The sequence below is a fragment of the Equus przewalskii genome, chromosome 15 (assembly GCF_037783145.1).
Source record: "Equus przewalskii isolate Varuska chromosome 15, EquPr2, whole genome shotgun sequence".
NCBI lineage: Eukaryota > Metazoa > Chordata > Mammalia > Perissodactyla > Equidae > Equus > Equus przewalskii.
In genome coordinates this window covers 27265170-27291595 of record NC_091845.1, presented here as the reverse complement: position 1 = coordinate 27291595, position 26426 = coordinate 27265170, and the positions used below count along the sequence as shown (strand labels likewise).

Here is a 26426-nt window from a genome sequence, read left to right as displayed (position 1 = left end):
AATGGTGTTTTGACTTCATTTTGATATTTGTCTTTTAGTTTCATTTTGCTGCCTTTTCTTGTCTTTCTCATAAAGGTAAAATTAGAATAATCCATCGAGTTTGCCCAATTATATTTAAGCAAATCAAAGCTTAAATATAAGCCGTTCTTAGTACGTTGGCCTTATATTTCTCAAATGCAGGTCTTTTGCTGTCACTTCATACTGAAACTGATAAGAAAAGCTAATCATATCATGACTTTAAGTTTTAGTATCTCCTCTACAGCATTTTAGGAAAGGGATCTTAATTATAAGAAGACACTTTCCACATTTACAATTATACTTTGTATTTCCAAATATTAAGGGGAAAGGGAAATATGTAAGTTAATCCCCTCCTACACACACACACTCACACTCACAATTATTAACTTCTGAGTGGAGAGGGATATTTTTCCCCACAACAAGCACCTGTGTCATCCTTGCTTCTCACACTTGCTGGATCCACTACAAGCTCTGTGCTGGGGATGGGAGACAGGGAATACGGGAGCCCTGTCTTGTTCGTATTTTTCAGTAAATTAGGATTTCAGAGTATGTCATGATGGAGGGAGAAAGAATATCCATATTGATAAAGCCGTGTGTGTGTGTGTGTGTGTGTGTGTGTTGGAGTGAAGAGGAGAGAGATGTTGTACCATTATGCAGATCACCCCAAAAGGATGAAATCAAATGCCTGCAGGGGCCAGAAAGTGACGTGAATGCAGGAAGCAGGCTGACTGATAGAAAATCATCAGTGTGCTAAATGGAAATGACACTTGCACTTGGTACTGACATCACAATCAGGAGTATGACTGTGTGTGCTTAAGAGACAGACAGACGGGCTGTGGCAAATTGGAGAAACTTTGCCCCTCCTCACCGATAGTTTAACCAGCAATGTTTGGGCCAAGCCGTGTCTGAATCTGCCCCAGTGCCTGGAGTCATTGCTTCTCCTCTCGTGAAGGAGCCAGCTGCTCTGTAGTCACTTCTTAATCCCTCCTTGTCTTACCAGTGAGGAATTTGACCCCTACTGGGGTTACCTGAGGTCATATCCTCATTCTCTTGACTGTGTGCCCCTTCTGAGATACTTTGTTTCCTTCTTGCGTATTTCTGCCTCTACTTATCCTATTTCTTTTTCAGATTGTCCTTAAGTGACCAGTTATCCCTGATCTTTGTTGGTCTTACGGGAAGAAATGTGTTCAGTGTCTCAGAGGCCAGAATTCTGAATGATCCGCCCAATTGGTCTTGGTGAATTTAACCCTGAGAACAGATAAGCACCATAAGTACTGCTCATTTATTTGTTGCGAGTCTTGCTCTTTTCATCTGCTTCCTTCATCTGGTTTCAGGGCTAACAAGACGCTCCGTGCCTAATGCGTTTGACAGTTTGAGTTCAAGCTGCAATATTGCATACTTCCAGTAGAGGGCGCATGTGCTTTTCAAATCAAGCGTGAGTGCTTTGTCGGGGCGGATCATGGCAGCCGGCTTTCTTCTAATGCTGGAAGAAACAAGAATTCTTGGTTATTTGTTGCTTTAAGGAAATTTAGGCCAAGTTTTCCTCAGCTGAGAGAATTTAAAGTAGAAACAGTGGCTTTTTTTTTAAGCTTTCAGGCAACAGAGATCAAATTTGGGGTGCAGCGGGAGATACAGTGAGGAATGTTATCTGAGATGATCAATTTCTAAAGGTAAAAGGATCAGTTGACTTTATTAATCCAAGCCTATTTTTAGAGTAATATTATATGTAGGATAGTGTTCAAAGATGATCTAATATTCATGGATTCCATTTATTCAACCGTATTTACTAAGAACTTGCAGTGATAAGTAAAGTTCTAGGCGCTGGGGAGACTGCAGAGACAAGAGAAAGCTCATCCCTGTGGTCATGGAATTTACTTTCTAAGGAGAGGAGAGGTAAAAACAAGGAACCAAATGAATGGTGACCAACTCAGATAGTGCTGACTGCTAAGATGCTATGATAGTATGAGTGTTGACAGGCCATGTGGGACAGGTAATGTGAAACGTGCCCTCTGAGGAGGTGGCGTTGGAGCTGACTTGGAAGAAAGGAAAGAGCCAGACGTGTGAAGACTTGAGGGAGGGAATTCCAGACTGAGGGGACAGCAAGTATGAAGGTCCTGGGGTGGAAATGACAGAAAGAATGTCACTGAAGCTGGAGTGGGGTGAGCTGAGAGGAAAGTGGAATGAAATATGCTGAAAGAGGTGACGAGAAGCCATCATTAAGACTCGTAGGCTTTGGTAAAGAGCTGCTGTTTTGTCTCAAAAAACTGTAGAATTTTAATGTGGGGAGGGACCTTGGAAATCATCCTGTCCAGTTGTTCTCAAAGCGTCGAAAACAATCTCCTGAGGAGTTTGTCAAATTGGCAGATTCTGCTGGAAATTTGGATTGAGAGGTCTAAGGTGAGGCCTATGGATCCACATCTTCAAGTTCTGTGGTTCAGAGATACAAGTAGTCCATGGACCACATTTTGAGAAAATACTGATTTATCAGTTAGGGTTTCATGGTTGCAAGCAACAGAATTCAACTCCAGCAAACTGAAGTAAACAGAAAATTTATGGAAAGGCAGCTGGAGAGTTGATGGAACAAAGGGAAAGTTGATTAACAAGACCCAAAGATGCTCCAGGCATCTAGATTTGCAGAAACATTGGGAATCTTTTCAAGGCACGACAGTCTAGAGATCAACTCCAACCCAGGTTCTCTGCCTCCTGGTGTAGACTATTTACTCGTTCGTTTCCACATAGTTATTAGGTGTCTACCAAGTATGGGGCAGTGTGCTAGGCACTGTGGTACAGTGATGAACAAGAGGGACCTGATTCATTGTGCCTTTTTAAACCATACCTTCCAATCTCCACATTCATTTGTTTATTAAGCAAACATTCGTTAGGCACCTACCGTATACAAGGTGCTGTGGGTGAAATAGAAATCCACAAACTAGGCTCCATCTTCAGGAAATGTATAATCTGATAAGAAAGGCAGAAATAGAATGTCATGGGAATTCAGAGGAGTAAGAAGTTGCTGTCAACTCACAGGAGTTGAGCTGTCTTCCTGGAAATGAGATGGATCATCCTTATTCATCCTCCTTGACAGTGAGGGAAACTTAGTGAGGCCGCCTAGAATTAGGAATGCCATGGGCTACCTGCTAAAATGGAACCTCTGGCTTTGGCCTTGAACCTCCTGTATCTTAAGCTGCACATTCTGGGCTTATTTGACATTCATGATGGATTATAAAGTCTTTGCCCGTGCAGCTCTGGAGTGGAGATTTGGGAATTTGCCAGTAGTTGGGTCACGATGTGGGCAGATCAGTTGGATGATTCAGGCCCTCTGCAGTCACACTCCTCCCTGACTCACTGATGACTCCAGTCCTCCTCATCTAGGCTCCACTTTAAGCAAACCATCCTTTCTACTTATAAAACAAGTTTGATATCACTCTGAGCTGTTAACACCTCCTGCTAGGTGATTGAGGCAGGATGCTTAATGCCAGGGGTGGTGATGCGATAGGATCCATGAACAGGCATTTTTCAGCGTGAAGATATCTAATTTTTCGTGTGAATTTTAACACACAAAAACATAATCCTGCAGATCCTCATTTTTCGTTTATTTGCTCTTTATACTTTGTGTTACATTTAGAAAGACCCACTAACACTTTAAGTTTGAAGGATTTGGCTTTCTTATGAGGCTGTATGTATGAAAGATAAGAACACAGATTCTAAAATCAGACTGCCTGGGTTCTAATCTCAGCTCTGACGCTTATTAGCTGCAAGAACTTAGGCAAGTTGCTGAACCTGTCTATGCTTCAGTTTCCTCATCTGTAAAATGAGCGCTAATAATGATAATCATCTTAGAGAGTTCATCAGTTAGTAGTTGCCACAAAAATGCTACATAGCAATCTACCCTAAAACTCAGAGGTTTAAAACAATGATCATTTGCTACTGCTTGCATAAGTAAGAGTCAGTCGGAGGTTGGTAGATCAAGCTGACCTTGGCTAGGCTGGTTCTGTTCCACACTGCAGGTTAGGGTTTGCTCCACGTGTCCCTCATCCACCTTGGACCGGCAGACTAGCAGATGATGCTCTTCTCATGGTGATGGCAAAGGCATAAGAAGGGCAAGTGGAAGCACCTGTGGCCTATTAAGACCTAGGCTTGGAATTGGCACGCCATTATTTCTGCCTTGTCTTGCTGACCAAAGCAAGTCACATGGCCAAACCCAAAATCAAAGGGCAGAGAAATATACCCTGCCCGTCAGTGAGAGGAACTGCAAAGTCACGTGGCAACAGGGAGGAGTAAAGAATAGAGCCAGATAACTCATGACACACCTCGGGTTATTATGAGACGTGCACATATTAATGTATGTTAAGTGCCTGGAAAGATGCCTGGCACATAATAAATACTTTCAATAATTGCTTTTACCATTATTCTTTTACAAGTGTCTTCTCTGTCTATAAAATATTGCAGGAATGATCATTAGCATCTTGAAACAGAATGGAGCCTGCTTTATAAGTTATTGACATGCATGTTTATAATAACCACTATCAATATTTGTTGAGTGCTTTCATATCCGTTATCTAGTTTGACCTTAACAGCAAAGCTAGGGAGTGGGTATGACTTTGCCTTTTGCAGGTAGGGAAGGAGAAGCTCTCAAGTGCAGAGTAACTTACCCAAAATCACAGGACAGTAGATCCTAAGATCTCACCTAAGTTTTGCCTGACTTCAAAGCCTGCCAGAGCAAGACCATTGCCTGCTGCATGCTGTAGGCCTCTACCTCCCAGACAGTTCAGATTTCTAGAACTAGGATAACTGCCATTGGTAATGGCTTCCGCACTGATTATCCCACATCCTCGCTGGCCCCACTTCCCAATCCATTCTACACTCATCAGCCAGGGTGATTCTTGGAAAATACAATTTTGAACACACTACTCACCTACATAAAATCCAGAATAAACTACAACTATTTTCAGAAATCTTAAGGTCCTCAACATATCCTCCAAGACCCTGATGGTCCACCCCTGCTTCCCTTTTCATCCTCCATCTCCTCCCATTCTCACTCACCTCGCAGTGCTCTGGCCTCCTCAGCCCTTGCTCACTTCCCTTCCCTGGCACGAGACCTTTGCAGATGTTCTTTCCCATGCCTGGACCTGTCCATCCCTCTTCCCCAGCTCTCTACCTAGTTAACTTCAACTCAGCCACCATGTCTAAACTGGAAGACCACTTCTTCAGGAAGGGCTTCCCTGACCTCCCCGGAGGTCAGCTCCTCCTTGCATGCATTCTCTTAGGGCTGTCCACCCATCCTAACAGCACTGCCAAAGCTGTGACCCTATGTTGGTAATTGATGATTCTGAGTAGCTGGAAAACTCCCATCTCTGGTTTAAGGTCTTTGGTACAGGTGTGACTTTCCTCTTCTGCCTGTGATCTCTGCCCACCACCCAGCCTTGGGACCCCAAACTCTCTCCTGCTCATCCATGGTCTCAGCTCGAGCTCATCTCCTCGGTGATGTTAGTCCTATGATGCCTCATCCTTCTCCTCTGTAACACTTTACACAGTTATAACTTTTTTGTTCAATATCTGCCTTTTGTGGAAGTCTGTAAATCCCGTGAACTCAGTAATGACTGTTGTGTTCATTGTATTGCTAGCAGCTAGCACAGGACCTGGTGAGGAAACTTGGTTAGAACTTGTTTAACCAGGTGACACAGGAATCTCAAGCCATCAATTGTGTGTTAACCATCCCGGTCTCTTTGGCTAACTTCTATGGTGTTCTTTGCAGCGTTGTTCAAGGAATACCATGATAACATGACATTTATTAAACACTTTGTGTTAGACACTATGCTAAATGCTTTACAAACATTGTCTCATTTAATGCTTAGAATAACATTATTAGGGTTTTATTGTCATTATCTCTATTGCAGATGGAATAAAGCTGAGACAGACACGTTAAACAATTGGTTCAAGATCAATAGGCAGTGGTGTCTTCGCTGAATCCCCAAGACTGGGTCAGTGCCCTTCTTGGTTCACTCTGTTCCCAAAGGACTCATTGCATTTGTCCTTGTCATTATTGCTGCTCTGCTCATGAGACTGTGAGAGCCAAACGGTCTCACTCACCTTTCTAGTCCCTGTGTCTATTTCCTGGCACGTATTAGGTACTCAACTAATGCTTTTTGAATATGAAATATATTTATCCTGATGCAAACCCATGAACAGCTTTAGAAATGGAAAAAGAAGGATTTTCCTAATAAATTAAGGCAAATAAAAGAAAGCAACAAAATCAGTTAATGTGAGCAAAGCAGAATTCAAGTGTTATAATGTAGAGGTTAAGTGGGCTGGCTCTAGAACCCAAAAATCTGTGTTCCAATTTTGCCTCTTTCTCTTAGCTGTGTGAATGTTGGCAGGATATTTACCTGCTCTCTGCCTCAGATTCCCCATCTGAAAAATGGGAGTAATACTACTATCTATACCCCCATAGAGTTGTTGTAACATTGAAATGATTTAACATGTGAAAAAAGTATTTGAAACAGTGCTTTTGACATAAAAAATGCTCTACAATAGTAACTATCATTATTACAAGTCTTTGTGACTTGGCCCAAATGCCAAATATCCATGCCCTATTTTCTCATGTCTCTAGAATTAGAGTTGGCATTTCTGGCTTTGGCAGAGTCCAGACCCTGTGTCTAGCTCTGTTCCTGGTTGTGCCTGGTTGAGCCCTCTGCTCTATCCCTGCCCTGGGACTCTTACACCATCTCTCTTCCCTGGTCCCATGGGGAGGTGCTTTCCTACCTGAGACCTAAAGATCCCTCTGTCTTTCTCTCTCCCTTTCTCTCTTTCTCTCTCTTTCTTTCTTTCTTTTTTTCTTCCTTTCTTCCTTTCATTTTTTTTGGTGAGGAAGAATGGCCCTGAGCTAACATCTGTTCCCTATTTTCTTCTTTTTGCTTGAGGAAGATTGTTGCTGAGCTAACATCTGTGCCAATCCTCCTCTATTTTATGTGGGATGCTGGCACAGTATGACTTGATGAGTGATGTGTAGGTCCACACCTGGGATCTGAACCCATGAACCCCAGGCCACCAAAGTGCAGCATGTGAACTTAACCACTATGCTACTAGGCCAGCCCCCGATCTCGCTTTAGATGGCTTCTTACCAACCTCTCTGGAATCTCCATTTGTAACGTGGATCCTGGCATAACTAGTTTCTCTCCAAGCCAGAACGGTAACCCAGGCAGTTTGACATGGAATTGTTGATCATAGGCACTTTACTGTTACTATCTACCTCTCCTTCCCCAAGAGTCTAAAATAAAATTCATATAATACCATTTAATGTTCCTCCATTAACTTTTTATAATACTAAGTACTTTTAAATCCTTCTATTTTTTATTAATAAATTCAAATATTTTTCATGTTTTTATTCAAAATATACACATTAAACTTCTCTTGAGTACCAGGCACTGTGTTGGGCTCTGGGAGCACTTGAGTGAGCAAGAGAAGCACCTCTCTCCTTCTAGGTAATAACCTAATGAGAGCCTGGCCTTAAATAAAGAATCCACAGGACCTTATTTTTTATTTCATGTAGATAAATCTTATCAGATTCTCCAAACTAGAGGGTGTACCCTCAGCCTCTGAGAATTTCAATGTGCGTGAAATTTCTACACCTGGCCATAGAATAATAACTTTCCCTCTCCTTGTCAACCCAACCGCTCTACTGCTGGGAGAACTCAAGCCAGAGTTGGGTTGTTTGCACACTGCAACAGAGACTCAGTGTCAGATCACAGTGTGCTACTGAAGAAGCAAAAGCAAACTCCCCGTAGCTCCGAGATGCCTCTTGAAATTTCAGGTTGGCGACTGCTGGCTCTCTCAGAGAGATGCCCTTTGCTTTTTGAAGCTGTGCCTCTCCGACCTCTCCTTACCACTGTGAAGTCACTTTGAACAGCCCCCAGGGCCCCAGGCCTTTGAAGACTTCTTGCTAAGGAGACCATGCAGGCAGCTGCTGCACAATGTTCTGACTTTAGAGAGGCGGTATCTTACGAACACCCCTGGCTTCAAGTCCCAGCTCTGCCCCTTATTATCTCTGTGATTTCAGTCAAGTTTCTTAACCTTTCTGAACTTCTGTCTCCATATTTGTAGAATGGGGATAACAATAATAATAACATGTATAGTAAGTTACACAAGCAATAGAAACTTACTTTGGGACACAAAATGTAGAATTTATTTGGAGATTATGAGGTAACTTGTAGATTTAGTGAAAATATAAAGAAGCGGATTCAGAAAGAATCAGAATCAAGTCACCCTGGGGGATTTATGAGTTAGGAATTAATAGCCAGTCTCATCAGATTCTCAAATGTACATCCCAGCCCCTCCCCGCTCCTGAAATCCAGATTCGTATATCCAACCACCAGGAGACATCTCCAACTGGAAGTAGCATAGACATCTCAAGATTAATATTTACAAAATAAAACTTAATTATCCTTCCAAATCCTGCCAGTTCCTATTTTTGTAAATGTACCCCCTTTCACTCAGTTACTGTAGCCAAAAATCTTGTAGCCGTCTTTGCCATCTTTTACTCACACCTCACATCCAGTCATCAGCAAATTCTTTCAGTTGTGCCTCCAGCCTATATCCTGATTCTGACCACTTCTCACCTCCCACATGTCACCCACAGACCGAGAAGCCCTCTTGTCTTAACTGGACCATTGCACTGACCTCTTTTCTCTTCTAACTTCACTTCTTGCCTCTATCTCACGTCTGTTCTATACACAGTAGTCAGATTAATTGTTTTACAAACAAAATCAAGACATCTCAATCCCCCTTGAACTCTTCTAACTTTACATTACATTAAAAATAAAACCCATTGTCTTGATTTTGACCTACAAGACTCAACGTTATCCAGACGCTGGCTACGTCTCCAGACTCACTGTGTAGCATTCTCCCACTGCATAGCACATTAGCCTTCTTGATATTCCTTGAACAGACTACGTTCATCTCTGTCTTGGGGTCTGGGTGCTTGTTATCTCCCCTTGGCCTAGAACTCCATTCTCCTGATGTTCTTCCTCACTCCATTCAAGTGCAGAGCCAGTCGCTTACGAAGCATTACTGACTAGTCTATATAAAATAGCCCCCTACTTCCACTGTGCTTTCTGTATACTATCTGTATCCTATCACATTACATTTTTGTTCATAGCACTTATTGCTGTCCAAGATCATGCATGATATATGAGTGTATTTGTGTTTATTGCCTATTTACTCACTAGAATGTAAAGCCCATGATGGCAGGAGATACATGTATTTGGTACACTGCTGAAATACCAGGAGGCTTCCTGGCACATAATGGCCAATCGATACATATTGAAATAAATTAATGAATATGTTAGAGTGCCATTACCGTAGTATACAGCTCCAACCGTTTTTCCATTCCATCTCTTGGAGGTTTTCAAATCTCCAGGAGTCTCAGTGACCTATTCTGAGTTGTATGCCCCTCCCTAGATCAGGGGAAGACAAACTTCTGTTACAGTCACATCTGCAAGGCTGTGTGTAATGAAGGGCTTGTGGTTTCCTGAAGGTAAATTGGAGTGGCCTTGCCAGTAGAAGGCAGAGAGCATACCAGACCAAGGCAGCAGGTGTTCGGTTCATGGTACCACCTCATATGGTTATTCTAAGGGTCACCTGAGATACTGTATGTAAACCAAGCCACACGGTACATGTGGATGGTAGCTTTGGTTGTAATTATGGTTATTATGGGGTGCTAATAACTTGAAGCTTTAGCTATGTCTTCCTACATATGTACATATATGATCGGACAAAAATATTGTATACAAACATATTGTTTTGTAAAATAAGAAATTGGTGGCCTTATGGGGCAACTTAAGAAAAATAGCTAATATTATCAAAATATGTTCGACAATTGTTTTGGGGGTAGATGAGATATTATTTATGTTTACTTATATGTAGTTCTTTAATATTGAATATAGGAGGAATTCTTTGCCTATCCCTTTGAATTTGGGTGTAGTTGGCTAGTATGGCCAATAAAGTGTGAGTGAGGGTGATGCATACCTTTCAGACAGAAGCTTATGTGGGCTGATGCACCTTCCCCCTGCTGCCTTGCCCCTGGTGCCATGACCAGAGGTATTTCAGAAGCCACAATCAAACTGTGTCCCTGAGTGAGTGTGGGAAGCAGAGCCCCCCAACACGTAATCAGCATAAAACGTGGGGAGAAATAAACCTTTGTTGTTTTAAAACCAATCAGATTTGGCAGTTGTTCATTACTGCAGTATAACTGAACCTATCCTGAGCCAACAGGGAACTATAATTCTCTTTTGCTCATATTAGCTGAGCAACCACTGAGTGACAGGCACCATATCAGGAAGCAGCTTTCTCGAGATAAATAATGCAGCTATTTCTCTGTTCTAGCTTCATGGAGGGGTTTATTAAAAAGAAAAAAGAAAATTAGGAGCTAACCAAGTTGCCAAGACTACTGCCAAGCCTGGAAAGTATAAGTGAACAGATAGACTTGCATTTACTTTTAAGGACCTTGTAATCTGGTGGAACCTACACTGAATAATCACACAAAATAGCTCTATAATCATAATTGTGATGAATGGTATAGGTAGAAAGTACTAGATTCTGAGGGGGGCAGCTAACTTAGCTTTGTTAAAGAGGTGGAGTACAAAGAAGGCTTCTATGAGGAGGTGACATTCATGCTCAGATCCAAATAATGAGCAGAGATTTCTCAGCCTCTAATGTAATGATCCTACTTTCTGAAATCTGTTCCTTTCAGTCGCTTGATTCTAAAATTGCTCTATGCCTTCAGCTCTCACTAGACAAGTAGTGAGACGAAATTTTGTGGAGAGCCAGTGATTATGTGAAAGGTTTCTGAGGAAAGCAACTGTCAACACCAACAGAATTATCCAAACAGTCCCCTGAATATGGAAACTGGATAGTAATAAGTATGATACAAGAATTTCTATAATATTCATATGCAATAATTCATATTCAATCTGCATGGTAGCAAATACAACTTTTGGTTTTTATCCATCCAGGGTAGTGTTCTTGTGCCCGCTTAATGAAGCCAGCATCATTCCTCATAGTTATTAATTGTCTTATTGTTATCTGGTGCTGCAATTTTAAAAACCTTCCTTTGCACAACATCTATATTACAGAAGGAAATATCAGCCCTTTGACATTTAGATATTTAACCACTTTATTCTAGGGAATATTTGAGAGAGAATCACAATATGATAATAATGATTCCTCATGTTTAACTACACATTATCTTCTCTAGTGTTAAAACAACATTTTACAGGAGGCAGGGCCAGCAGCATTTATTTCTCTCTTTTGAATGAGAATGCTGGGGCTCTGGAAATTTCTGAGACTTTCCTAAGGTCTACAGCTGGTAGGTGACCAAACAGTGAAACAGACTCAGTTCTCTTGATACTTTAGTTTAGAGACAGATGAAGTGTACTCATGAGCTGGCAGTTGAAATACGTGGGCTTGGGTTGTTCTTATACTTACTCTGTGATCTTAGGCAAGTCACTTAACCTTTCTGAGCTTCATTTTCCTCACCTGTAAGGTAGAGAATGATAGCTAATTCCTCGGGCTATGGTACGGATTAAACAAGATGAGCTGCTCTGCATTCATGTAATCATTTTCTTACTTATTCATTTAGGTATTATTTGAACTCCACTGACTGCCAGCTACTGTCTAGATACTCCGAATACGTTCCTGAATGAGACAGTCTTTGCTTTTATGGAATGCTCAGACTAGCAGGTAACAGTGAAAGTGCTTTAAGGCTCACATAGTAGTATTTCCTTCTGCCCAGACTCTTTTTTACAACTTCCTATATGGACTCGCCCCCTGCACCAATTATGATAACTTTGCATGATAATGAGGAACATTAAGTATTAAAAGGAAATTGATCACCACTATCTATTACTACTATTGCTTCTATTATCCCTGAAGAAGCAGGTTCCCTGAATCAGAAGGATAAGAAAATATTATCAAATAATACTAATAATAATATCAGAGTCACCATCTGCAAAAGCTTTCCCACACTCAGCTCCTGTTCTTTTTTCCACTTTCTCTGTCAAAGAGAGTGACCATTAGTCTAGAAATGTAAAACACACCACTGCTAAGGATATTGAAGCTACATAAAGGTGAAGTGGCGGAAATCTAGACTAGTCATTTGTCCTGTTCTGGGTGAATTGCACTTTGTGCAAGATATTAAGAGAGCTTCTTGGCTTGCTTGGATATTGGTGATTTTTTTTTAAAAAAAGGGAGGAGGGGGCAGATAAGTAGATAATACAACTTATAGATTCAGGAGCTTAAGGTCAATCTAGTACCAAATTCTAGGACAGATTAATAGATGGCTTATGAGCACTTAGAGGAGGAAGAAGCCACACTAGAAGTATCAACTTCACTGCCTCTTTTAAAAAAATCGGGTTAGATCAGAAAAACATTTTGAACAGATATATCTAGATGTAAGTATGGTATTTGGGAAAGTCACTCAAGAAATTCCTATTGTCAGCTTGGATAAAAGTAATTTAGAAGAGGATAGAGTCAGTGAATTCTTAATTGGATGAACTATCAAGCATAAATTGTGAACTAAAATAAACCAGTCAGATGGTCTCTGTCCTTGGTGCTGATGCATTCACTGCTGCACATGACTTGTACTAACGCCTCAGGAGTGGTTCCTAAACATGCAGATCACCTGGGGCTCATGGGAAAAATAGAGCTGCTTGGATCTTCTCTTGGAGATTATGATTCAGTAGGCCTGAGATGGAACCTAAGATACCCTACTTTAAAGAAGTTAAAAGGAGGAAAATGAATATGTTAGGTGGCTGAATTATGATCTCAAGTGACCTGAAAACATTGAAACAAGGGCAAAGTTTAATGAAATGACATTTTAAAAAATAGAGATAAATGAAAAGGCTTACTTTGGAGGGTCTTAAAATCATCTGCACAAGTACATGAAGGAGGACTGATAGCTTAAGATCAGTACTTACAGAAAATATTTAGAAGTTAGCTGATTGCAAAGTATATATGTGCCAGCAGAGGGCTGTGGCTTCCAACACAGCTAATGTGAGCTGAAGCACAGGATATTGGCAAAGGGGTGATAGTCAGACTGTATAATTTATAATTCACCTTGCAGATTCTAGCAAATGACACCATTTCTTTTTCTTTCTTTCTTTCTTTCTTTCTTTCTTTCTGCTGAGGAAGATTTGCCCTGAGCTAACATCTGTTGCCAATCTTCCTGTGTTTTTGCTTTGAGGAAGATTTGCCCTGAGCTAACATCTGTACCAATCTGCCTCTATTTTATATGTGGGTCACTGTGGCAGCATGGCTGACAAGTGGTGTAGGTCCATGCCTGGGATGCAAACCTGTGAACCTGGGCTGCCAAAGCAGAGCACACCGAACTTAACCACTAAGCCATGGGGCTGATGCCACCATATCTTTGAAGGTTATGTTCAATAACCAGAATGTCATAGAAAAATAGAATTTAGAACTTAGAATGATCTACAACCATCTAGTCCAGAGACATCAAACAGGGTTCCAAGGATCCCATGGTTCCACAGTGAGTCCTCGTTATTGGGAGTGGGAGGAGCTTGTGTGGGGGAGGGAGGAGGTGAAGCTCAGCTCTCCCACCCTAAAGGAAGCTTCAACCGGAGCAGCTCTGCTGTTATCTCTTTCACACTTTAGGTGTCCAGATACAGGTTCATATGGAAAATTTAATTTTAAATTTTGTTGATTTGGGGAAATAAAGCTTAAGAATTACTGAAAAGAATGCCAGCATTACAAATTGCTGTCAAAAATATCATCAGGCTGTATTTCCTCAAAAAGATGCTGAAAGAGGAAAGAAACATATTCAATGCTTTTTTTATTAATTTGAGAAAAAACTGTTATCTAGGACAAAAAAGGCCCGTATTTATTCAAAGGATATATACATACACACATATATATAAAATTAGATACATATAAATAATTGGATATATATAAAATTATATGTATAATTGGTTAGACACAAACATTCTTTTATTACATTTTCTCTTGTTGGGAAGCAATGCAAACATTCCACTTCAGTGTGATGAGTTTATTAATAGGGAGACGCCTCATATTCTGATTGTTTCTCACATAAATGTGGTGAGCAAATGATCTGTGGGAAGCTTTTGATGTTTTTATTCCCTGATTTCCTTTGTTGCAGGCATAGCTCTTTGCTGTTTTAAATGGCATTGAATGTTGTCTGTATAACTCATAAATATTTGCATTTAGTAATTATATCAATAAAAGATGTGGAAGGCAGAATTATTCTGAATCCGTTTTATTTTCTGCAAAAGAGGCAGAATCCTAATTAGCTTTACTTCTGGCTCTCATTAACCCATATATAATCTCTGATTATGTATTGAATTCAAGTAGAATTTAAATCTTTTAAAGACTTTCTTGGGATAAAATTGAGTGGATTTTTTTCCCTATTGGTTTCTTTTTCTGCTAAAATGCTAATTTTATCTGGGGGTGGGATGAGAAGAGGAATACTTATGGTCTTAGATAAATTTAGACCATCTTTATCACTACAATTATAAGGCCAGAAGAGGGTAACTGCACTATGCTATGAAAGAAAAAAGGCCACGTATTATATAAACCAAAGAAGAAAGGCTACTCTCAGAAACTTTCTAGGTGACGTTATCAAGGAAAGAGCATGCATCTTTGTAGATAATAGTGTTACTGGTAATTCATTCATTGTCATTCACTGAGCAAGGGTTTACTGTGTTTTCTATATACTGTTTGCTTCTATTAGGAAAACAGGGTAAATATAAGACACAGTTCATTCTTGCTGGCAGCTCATCTATCTAGGTTAGGAAATAGGAGATGATGCACTTGTAACACACTTAGTTTTACAGTGTCTGTCCAGGAGTTACAATGAGTGATGCAGAGGAAGAGCCATAGGACCATTAGCGAGAGCTTACTCTGTGCCAGCACTGCAATTTGCATATATTATCACATTCACTCCTTACAACACCCCATTTTGAAAATAAAAAACACCCAAGCCACAGAGTGGTAACGAATCTTGCCCCAACGTCACACAGCTAGTATACAGAGTGAGGATTAAATGAGCTACTGAAAAGTAAGCAATAGTCACAGTGCCTCGCATATGAAGTGCTTTGTAAGCATTAGCTCGTAGACCAGGTGGTGGCAGCAGCAGCAGTAACTGTGTACCAATGTCCTTCATAACAACCCTATTAGCTAGTTCGCAATTTAATCCTAATATTTCACTTGAGAAACAGGCCCAGGGAGGATAAATAACTTGTTTGGGGACACCAGGTATTGCAGTGGCAAAGCAGGAATTCAAATCCATACTTCTCTTCCAGCCTTCCCAGCTCTGGAGTTTGGATTTTATTTTTCAGAGGGCCAGTATACTCACGGAAAAATTTCTGCAGGGAGTGACAAGGACAACACTGGTAGTTAAAGGCTAGCATTGTAGAGATATTCTGGAGAGGCTGAGTGGTGAAGATTGAGTAAGGTGGAGACTAGAGGCATAGGATCAGTTTGGAGGCATCACGTCAATCCAAGTGTGATAAAATTGATGTAATAAGAAACAAGATGTTGGTTTTGACAGCAAGGAATTGTGAAAAAGAAGAGATGGGCCTGAGTGATGGTTAGAAGGAAGGATTTCTGGAAATTAGTGACAGGCTACAGGGCATGAGCGAGAGAGTTCATCTGGACCAAGAGCAGTTGCAAGGCTAAGGACTGCGTCTGTTTCATCCGCCTGGTGTCTGCATTGCTTAGCACAGGGTGTGCCTCCTAGCAGGGGCTCTGTAAAGACTGGTATAACATTTTAATGGATGAGCAGAGGTAATGCCAGGCTCCGAGCCTGAGTGTCCTGCACTGAGGCAAAGACAGTGCAGGGAAAGGAGCCAGTTTAAGGGAAAGAGGAATGTGATTTTGCATATGCTGAATTTGATGCAAAAAAACTGCAGATGAAGAGCCTAGAGTTGAATGTAAGACTCAAGTTCTGAGGCAGTTCAGGTCTGGAGATGTCACTTCAGGGCCACCTGTGTAGGAGGTGATGGTTGAATCAGTTAAAAGGGCAGAGTTTTCTTAAGGAAAGTGAGAACAGAGCAGACCAGAAGAGTGAGCCTGGACCTCAGAGACAGGAACTAAAACAGAAGGGGGTACCAAGATGGGGTAACAGGATGGAGCCCTTTGGAGTGTAAAGTCATGATCCCCAAGGAAGCAAGGCATTTATTAAAGAAGGTGGCAGTAACAGTGTGCAGTGCTGCCTGCTGAAGCAGGGGAAGTAGAATGGAGAAATGATCCTTGAATTTGGCCAAAGGAGTTTATTGATAGCTTTGGGAAGGGATGTTTTATTTATATGGTGTTGCTTCAACTCAACTTGCAAAGACTTGATGCAGTGATTGTGGTGAGAAAATGAAGACCACTTGTTGATAAATGTTCAAACTAGACTCGAGCCAGGGGGTTTCTTAGAGTTGAGAAGGAAGTCTTATATGAAGAGGCTGTTATTTTCAAGATTAGAAAAAACAAATCATCCATGTTTATGGTCTGTGTTATAGCCTGAATTGTGACCCACCCCCCCCAAATTCACATGTTGATGTCTTAACCCCCAGTAACCCAGAATGTAACCATATTTGGAAGTAAGGTCTTTAAAGAGGTGATTAAATTAAGATGAATTGTTAGGATGAGTACCAAATCCAGTATGAGTGGTGTCCTTATAAGAAGAGAAAGAGACACCAAGGATGCATGTGCACAGAAGGTGACCGTGTGAAGAAGCAGCAAGAGGACGGTCAATTGCAAGCCAAGGAGAGAGGCTGAAGGAGAACCCAAACCTGCCAACGTCTTGATCTTGGACTTCCAACCTCCAGAACTGTGAGAAAATAAATTTCTGGTGTTTGAACTCCCCGGTCTGTGGTATTTTGTTACAACAGCCAAAGCTGACTAAGGCAGTCTGCAAGGTGGGGTAAGTGTGGAAAGAGGGATAGCCTGTATCGGGGGAATAAACCATAAAGAATACATGGATATGCATAGACAATATAAAGTCAGTTGAGAAATTAAAATAATGAAGTGCTTATTGCAAAATAACCTAACCTATGGAGATTTCCTGATCTTTTACTTTTCTTACAACATTTCACTATTTTTTTCCACTTTCTAAACCAATCCAATCCTTTGAAATTTGGAACTTCGTGTTCAAGCTCCCTAAGGTCTAATCTCTTTTTCCACGGTGCTGCCTTGTTGTAGTTATTTAACAAACCACTACCTACTGGTGTGAAGGTGAAGGAGAGAAAGGGTGTTACTCTCAGGGTCTTCCATGTCATTTTTTAAATTTGATTGTACTTGGGATATTCATCAATCATCTAATACTATATTTTACTTATTGTTTTAAAGTATTTTTAGATTCCCTTCTTGTTTCTTTATCACTGTGTGGAATTCTGAGCTTGATTTGGGCTGGCAAACACTAAGAAGACTTTCCTTCCTCACCTGTGGCATCTCAGAAACTCAGAGCTTCTCAAGTCCTTTTCTTGTCCTGTGACCATTTTGTAAAGAGGGTCGTGGATAATCCCCTTCAAGTTAGCTCATTTGAATCTTGCTATCTAAAGCAGAGAATAAAATTAAAAAGCAATTTGTGTGGCTCTGTCTTATGAATGTGGATTATTCACATGTTTTCTGATTTTTGAAATTTAAATAATCACGTGGCTAAATAGATGGAAGAGACTGTAAATGAGTGATACATTTGTAGATGTCCACAGGAAGTAGATGTGTTAATCCCCCTTTATCCTCTGAGTTCTTTGCCCTATGGAAGAAATTTTCCTCAAATCTAGCCCAAGATGAGAACCATGATATTTTAAAATACTTGGCAAGATTTCATTTAGAAAACCAGGCCCTTGATAGTGTTCTGAAAGGATTGACTCTGCCTCTATCTGGAATTTCTTTAATCCTTTGATCGTCCTTTGGGTGAGTTTTTAAAAAACATATTGACAAACTGTCTAGTGTGCCAATAAGGAATCTATTGGATACTTTCTTTTAATAGAACTTCGTAATCTCTCTTCTGTAGAGTTCTGAAAACAGAATTTGTGGTCATCCAAAAAATTATACTGGAACTTAACTGTGGCCATTTCACACTGTAAGATTTGAAGTGTGGCCTTTTGTATATGATTTATGGACACAGCTGGAAGTTTCTAGGCGAGAGGCAAAACTTGAGGATGGATCTCTTAGCATTTTGGGGGCTTCAAAATAAGTATATCTTCTACTCTCCGGCAATTTAGAGACTGTTTGGCTATTATTCAGGCCCATTGGGCGAAGTAAGGACGAGTTTTATATTCTATACTATCAGATTGAGCTAATGAGGGAGAACTTTGCAAAAATTTAGAGTGTTGAGTTAGCAAAAGATCCATGTATAAACAGAGTGCAGAGAAATCCTCCAAGCCCCATTGTTAAGTTAGAATTTAAATAGTCCCATTTCTAAAAAAAATTTTTTGAGGTAGATTAGCCCTGAGCTAACATCTGCTGCCAATCCTCCTCTTTTTGCTGAAGAAGACTGGCCCTGAGCTAACATCCATGCCCATCTTCCTCTACTTTATATGTGGGACGCCTACCACAGCATGGTGTGCCAAGTAGCACCATATCCGCACCCGGGATCCAAACCGACGAACCCGGGGCCGCCGACGCGGAACGTGCGAACTTAACCGCTGTGCCACCAGGCGGGCCCCTAAACAGTCCCATTTTGATTGTGTGATTAAAGCACTTTTAGACCCTAGGTCTTCAAGCCCTTCAGAGTTTCCAGTTACACTTATATGATATTGGACTATAGTTTGTGAAAATGGAAGAGCCTACCATCAATTTTTGCTGAGGCGTTAAGGTTTATAGTTAAATTCCATTCTACACAGACTCCCTGAAATAACATTTAGTGTCAATTTAATGATTTCATTTATTACTACTTTAAAAAAATATTAGCTAGATGCCAGTGTGTCCAAAATTCCTATCTCTACCTTTTAAACTCTAGACTTAAGTACATAGTGGTCCACCAGACATGTCCACTTGGATGTCTAAAGGCATCCTGAAGTTAACATATCCAAAAAGGAACTCTTGATTTCCACCTTGAATCCTGCTCCTCCACTATTCTTCTCCTGTCAGTAAATAGCACCACCAACCACCCAACTGAACAAGCCCAAAGTCTAGGGGTCAACCTTGATTTTTCTCCTTTTATATCCCTCCCCTTCAAATTCATCAGCAAGTGCTGTCAACAGCACTTTTTGGACATATCTCAAATCCATCTCCATCTTCTCTCCATCTTCACTACTCCTACCCTAGTCCAAAACATCACCACCTTTCAAGAGGGCTCCTGCAATAGTCTTCTGACTTGAACCTTTTGCTGGACTTTCCCCTCTAAAATCCAATCCATTTTCCATACAGCTGCAAGAACGATCTTGTTACAGTTTTAATCAGTTTGCATCACTCCCTGTGAAACCTCTAATGGCTTCTCCTTACACTTAGGATAAAAACAAACTATCATGGCCTACAGAGTCCTACGTGATATGACCATTTTCCCATCTCTACCTCATTATAGACCTCTCTCTACCTTAGTCACTATTCTCCTGCCACCCTGAGGTGCTTTCTGTTTCTGTCAGGGGGCAAAACTTCCCACACCAGTGCCTTTGCATTTGCTGAACTCTGAGCCGAAAACAATGCCCTGCCTGCCACCTCTTTCTCCCCCAGATGTTCACGTGATTGGGTCTTTCTCCTCATTCAGGCTTTAGCTCAGAGTGACCTTTCTTCATCATCTCATCTAAAGTAGCTACATACCTCACCTTCTCTTTCTATCACTTCCCTTTTGTTTCATTCATACAGCCATTTATTGTCTGAAATTATTTCTTTACTTTTTATCGACTCTCTCCTCCACTATAAAGCTTTACACTTTGATAGAAAAATGTTTTCTATCAAAATATCTCAACAGGGCGCGGCCTTTTAGTGGAGCTTTACAAAAATGAGGACCATACTTGTCTTATTCGCTATTATTTTCTTAGCACATAAAACAGCTCCTGGCAAATAATAAATGCTTAAATGAGGAGTCATGTCAGTATTGTATTCTCATTATAGTATATTTTTCACAAACTCATGCCATTGACTAATTTCCCTCCTGTCATTCTTTCTTTCTTTTTTTTTTTAAAGATTTTATTTTTTTCTTTTTCTCCCCAAAGCCCCCCAGTACATAGTTATATACTCCTCGTGTGGGTCCTTCTAGTTGTGGCATGTGGGATGCCGCCTCAGCGTGGTTTGATGAGCAGTGCCATGTCCGCGCCCAGGATTCGAACTAACGAAACACTGGGCCACCTGCAGCGAAGCGCGCGAACTTAACCACTCGGCCACAGGGCCAGCCCCTGTCATTCTTTCTTGAACATTCCATTTTACCAAGTACAACTGACTTAGCTACATGGTTAAGGTTACGGTTTCATTTTTAAAATTGTCAACAAAAAGGTTAAAAGAAAAACCAAGAGTAAAATATGTTGATAGAATTGATAGATTCTGATGCTGTATAACAGCGATAGCGTTTATGAAATACTTCTGTTAAATGAGTTAAACACTTATTTCACAAAGAGCACATGAAAAATGAATATTCAGTTTTCTTAAAAGCACCAGAAAAATGTTTTCTATCAAACTATCTCAACAGGGCGCGGCCTTTTAGTACTAGGTTTTTAGCCTGTGACTCTCTGGTCTCCTGATGCTGAAACAGATGAAGTTTACAATTCTAGGTTTAAAAGGCGACTTGCTCCTATGTTAGAAGTCACTTTCAGATAACCAAAGAAGTCTTATTTTATAAGGATAATTATCAGGTTTAAGTGAAACTGACAGCCTGGAAAGGGACAATAAAATAGCTTCAGGACAATAGCAAATTTCAGTAAGGTAGTGCCAACATACCACCTTTAATGAAATCACGTTTTTGAGCTAAAGTCTTTGTTTTAGTGTACTATAAAGTCAAAGGGCAAAAATAATTTTTTAAAAGAATCAAACAGCAAGGATGAAGTCAACTGAGTGAGATGCATTTTAGATACTTAAAAAAACTTTGATTCACGAAGACACAATGCTTCAGAAAATCAGAATCTATGTTATTCAACAAAAACATTAATTACATGGTTTTATACTTAGCAGAGCACTGTAGAGTTATACAGAATGTTCTATGTTTTGTGATTTTTTTTTCCGTTACTGCCAAGTTGAATCTTTAATAAAACAAGTATAGTGGAAATTAGAGGAATATAAGAAACTCGGATTGGCAGAATAAATGGGCACAAAATATTAAACAGACCAACTTCACTAATCAATCTCATTAGTATTGGTTCAGAAAGTAAGGAATAAAAAGTTTATGATTCTTTAGAGTTGATCCATGGATCTATATTATGTTACTGTAAGAGCATAAAATCAAATATTTTGTAAAGACAATTTGTACAATATAGTGGAATATTTTCAACAAAAAAATAACTCAATATGTATTTTTGTATATAAATTATAGATATTTAGAATATTAGGATTATAATTGGATGGATGCTTACAGTTTATCTAATACAATATTTCATTATGTGGCTTTAAGTTGTCCAAAGTCATAGCATTAAATCATTCAGTGGAAAATGTATTCACTTTCAAATTCTTTCTCTCTTTAAAACTCTTTATTATTGGGGCTGGCCCCGTGGCCGAGTGGTTAAGTTCGTGTGCTCCGCTGCAGGCAGTGTCCAATCCTGGGTGTTTTGGGGAGAAAAAGGAAAAAAATAAAATCTTTAAAAAAAAAAAGCAAAACTCTTTATTATTGAACTTTGCAAACACGCACAAAAGGAGGAATAAAAGGATGAACCACCATATACTGATCACCCAGGTTTATGTTTCTTGCTAAATTCGGGAAATATTCAGCCATAATTTTTTCCAATGGCTTTTTTAGCTCTATTGTCTTTCTCCTCTCCTTCAGAGACTTCAATGACATGAATGTTAGATCTTTTGCTATAGCCCCACAAATCCTTGAGGCTCTGTTCAATCTAGCAAGACAGAAAACTTTTGACAATAGCTACTCCGTATAAATCAAACACCACTGAAAACAACTGTGCCCCCTACCTCCACCCCCACCAGCAAAGGTTGAGTGGGAAGCCTTGACTTCCAGATTCCCCAGGATGTCATAAGAAACTCTTAACTACCTGCCTCCCTCCTCTACCTCACCCATCGTGACCGAGAAGGCTGGGTAGGAAGCCCGGACTTTCATGCCTGCTGGCCAGTAATAAAGTCCCGCCCCCCACTACAGAGTCAGAGAAGACCACCTAGGAGCCTGGATTTCCATCCCCACCCAGCAGTATTGAGGTACCTCTCCTGCCGGAGTGGTATCAGAAGAAGCTTAGTAGAGTCGGGACTTTCACCAGTGCCTGGTAGTGATGAGCCCATCCTACTCCATGGTGTCAGTGGAGAGAGCAGTATCAAGGCACCGCTTCTCCTCCAATCCAGGGAGGCATCATCCAAGACCTAAGGGGAAGCTGGATTCCCACTCCTACTCCTGCCAACACTAACAAGTATCCCTTCTTCTCCTTAGGTGTCAGTGGCGGCCCCATGGGGAACCTGGACTTCTACTCCCCAATGGCAGTTATGAGGCAGCATCCTCCATTCCCTGCTAGAGCAGTAGCAGAGGAAGCCAGCAGAAACAGATGGCTTGGGTGTCATGCTATGAGACTGCTCCTTTCCTGGTCCTTTGTCTAGAGAGAATAGGGCTTTTTTTGCCTGCATCCTTTGGTGTTTTCAGGTTGCTGGTTCCTTCATCTCTGTGTCTGGGATATGGGAGGCAAAAAGAAAACAGGGAACTCACCACCAGGCTGTTTCTTCAGTTCCAAGGTCCTAAGCCAGTCTGCCTTCTTTTTCCCCTTCAGTATTCTTATGTTTGTTTTATGCAGTCATGCATCACTTAACATGGTGATACATTCTGAGAAATGTGTCATTAGGCAATTTTGTTGTTGTGCGAACATCCTAGAGTGTACTTACAGAAACCTAGATGGTATAGCCTACCACACACCAAGGCTATATGGTCTAACCTATTGTTCCCAGGCTACAAACCTGTACAGCATGTTACTGTACAATACGGTTACAAAATACCATAGGCAATTACAACACAACAGTAAGTATTTGTGTATCTAAATGTATCTAAACATAGAAAAGGTACAGTAAAGATATGGTATAAAAGATAAAAAATGGTACACCTGTTTAGAGCACTCACCATGAATGGAGCTTGCGGGACTGGAAGCTGCTCTGGGTGAGTCAGTGAGCGAGTGATGAGTGAATGTGAAGGCTAGGACATTACCGTACGCTACAGTGGACTTAATGAACACTGCACACTTAGACTACGCCAAATTTATTAAAAATATTTTCATTTCTTCAATAATAAGTTAATCTTAGCTTACTGTAACTTTTTTACTTTATAAACATTAATCTTTTTAGTTTTTTGACTCTTTTGCAATAACACAGCTTAAAACACAAACACCGTACAGCTGTACAGAAATTCTTTCTTTATATCCTTATTCTATAGGATTTTTTCTCTTTTTAAAATTTTTAAGTTTTTCACTTTTAAACTCTTTTGTTAAAAACTAAGACACAAACACACATATTAACCAAGGCCTACACAGGGTCAGGGTCATCAATATCATTGTCTTCCACCTCCACATCATCTTGTCTCATTGGAAGATCTTCAGGGGCAACAACATGCATGGAGCTGTCGTTTCCTATGATAACAACATCTTCTTCTGGAACACCTCCTTCTGCCTGAGGCTCTCCTTCAGGAGATGTCACTCTTTTCAGAAATATGTCCATGGCAGTTTGCTTGGTTTGTTTCTTTTTTCATTATAGATTTGCTTGTAAGCAGATAATGCACCATGAACATTTTTCTCTGTTAATGGAAACCATTCAGTGTTGGGGTCCATGTTTTCAAAATTTTAAGGAGCTTGTTGAGGTCTCCAAAAGATCCTCTCACTGTGAATTTTCTTTGGGAGTTCTTTTTCTTCTCCTACAGTTTCCTTTTCTCTTTACTCTTCTTCAGCTATGCATTCTTATTCCAGTTTCAACAATTCCTCATTAGTCAATTTCTCAGGAGCCACCTCTTGGAGCCCCTCAATGTCATCCTCATTCACACCCAGGTTAAAGCTGTCTGTATCTCAGCCACAGCCTTGTTGATTTTTGCAACCTCCACATCCTTTGCAAATCCTTTAAAGTCGTGGATGAACCTTTCGAGTGTCTTCTTCCAGATGCCATTCATACCTCTTTGTTGACATCACCGCAAGCCCAACCAAGGTTCTTGATGCAGACATAGATGTTGTAATCCTTCCAGAATTGCATCATTGTATTCTCAGTATCTTCCTCAGTTGCAGTAATAGCTTGGGCAAAGGTCTTCCTCAGGTAATAGGCCTTAAAAGCTGCTATAATTCCTTGATCCATTGGTTGGATCAAAGAGGTGGTGTTTGGAGAGAGAAACACCACTTTGATGTTGGGATGAAAATCACCAATAAAAGGAGGATGCCCAGGAGCATTATCGACAATAAGCAAAATCTTGAAAGGTGTGTTATTCTCCAAACAGTACTTCTCCATTTCACTGGCATAGCCATTCAAGAGCACATCTTAGGAGAGGAGCTGGGTCATCCGTGACTTCTTATTGCTCCTGCACACTGGCAGCGCGTGCTTATTGATATGCTTGAAGGCCGTGGGGTTCTCGCTGTGCCAGATCACGAGTGTTTCAGTTTGTGACCTGCAACATTGCCCCCAAGCAAGACTGTTGTCCTGTCCTTAAAAGCCTTGAAACCTGTCATTGCCTTGGCCTCCTTACCTTACGGATGAAAGTTCTTTCAGGCATTCATTTCCAGAAGAGGGAGGTTTCACCCATATTGAATATCTGCTCTGGCAAGTAATTTTCCTCCACAAGCAGTTTATCAAGAGTTTCCAAAAATTCTTCAGCTGCCTTCACGTCAGCACTCACAGACTCATCACTCATTTTCATGTTATATAATGAATAACAATTCTTGAATTGTTTAAACCACCCAGAGCTGGCAGTACATTCAACGTCATAGTTGGTCCAGCCTTTCCTTTCAACATCACGAACAAACTTTTTGCTCTGGTCGTGATCATCATGGTGCTGAGAGGGATACGCTTCTGTGTCTGGTCTTCAATCCAGGTCATTAGAAGTTTCTCCATGTCTGATATAGGCCCTTCTCAAATTTTTGTTAGTCTCGTTGCCTTCCGTGAAGCACCCTTAACAGCTTTTACTTCCTCACCTTTAACAGTTTGCATCACTTTGTTCTTGTTCTTCCAGATTGAAGCCATGGTGGAATGGGACATTTCTGGTGAGCAGTAACCATCATTCGTTTTCCAGCTTCATAGACCTTAATCACTTTTAATTTTGTTTCCAGGTCATTCACTCAATATGGCCTCTTACTGGCAACATTGGCAGTGGACTTTTTACAGTTAGGGTCTGTGATGAACCAAACAACACAAGATTAAATCCAGCACAGAGAAAATGATAACCATCAAGAGATTCGATAAACATGAGATGTATGAAGCTGCTGCCAGTATAACACGGCATACTGTTTTACAGTAAACTCTACAAAAAGATAAGTATAGTATATACGTAAACCAATAACACAGCCATTTATTGTCATTATCAAGTACTGTGTGCTGTACCTAATTGTGTGTTATACTTTTATATGACTGGCAGTGCAGGTTTGTTTACACCAGCATCACCACAAACAAACACGTGAGTGATGTGTTGTGCTATGATGTAACAATGGCTATGACCTCACTAGGTGATAGGAATTTTTCAGCTCCATTATAATCTCATGGGACCACTATCATATTTGCGGTCCATCGTTGACCAAAATGTCATTATACACTGTGTGACTGTATAATTTTTAGAGTTTGTGGTTGTACTTAGCAGGAGGAATAATGAAAAATGGCTATTCCATCTTTCCACTGGGCTGGGTTTTTCTTTCTCACCTCTGTCCCTTTTCCTGCCATTTATTCATTGGAAAAAGGACGGTTGGGGGTTTTTTCTTTGTTTTGAAGAATTTTCGACATTCTGCATTGCTGACTGCGTTTTTATGTATCACTTAATAGGTTCTTCTAGTTCTTTTATTTTCATAAACTGCTACTCCAGACTTGATTAGCTTCAGGCTTAATTCTTTAGAAGAATATTTTATGGATGGTGCTGTGACCTTCACACCAGGCGATGCTAACCATCTGGACATCCCACTTTTAGGGAGGTAAAGATTATCGGAGAGTTAGGGAGTTGTTGGCCTTACTCATCCATTATACAGTTTCCCATCCATTTTCTCTGATGGCTTTCCCGTTCAGTTTCCCTTCCCTTGTAATAAAATAGGACGCCTTTTACCCAACCATACTCTGAACAAATTGATAATAATGATAATAAAATCAAA

The 26426-nt window shown here is 40.5% G+C and overlaps 1 protein-coding gene and 1 long non-coding RNA gene across 2 annotated transcripts in view; one reads left to right on the top strand and one right to left on the bottom strand.

Annotated features, from left to right (window-relative positions):
• SYNPR (synaptoporin) overlaps window positions 1–26426 on the top strand; it is a 295957-nt gene that overhangs the window by 66547 nt on the left and 202984 nt on the right. The window lies entirely within an intron of this gene.
• Window positions 1016–22972, bottom strand: LOC139076038 (uncharacterized). Its single transcript, XR_011527267.1, has 3 exons — window positions 22823–22972; window positions 2909–2976; window positions 1016–1501 (listed from the first exon to the last, which is right to left on the bottom strand). It is a non-coding gene; the product is annotated as an uncharacterized lncRNA (long non-coding RNA).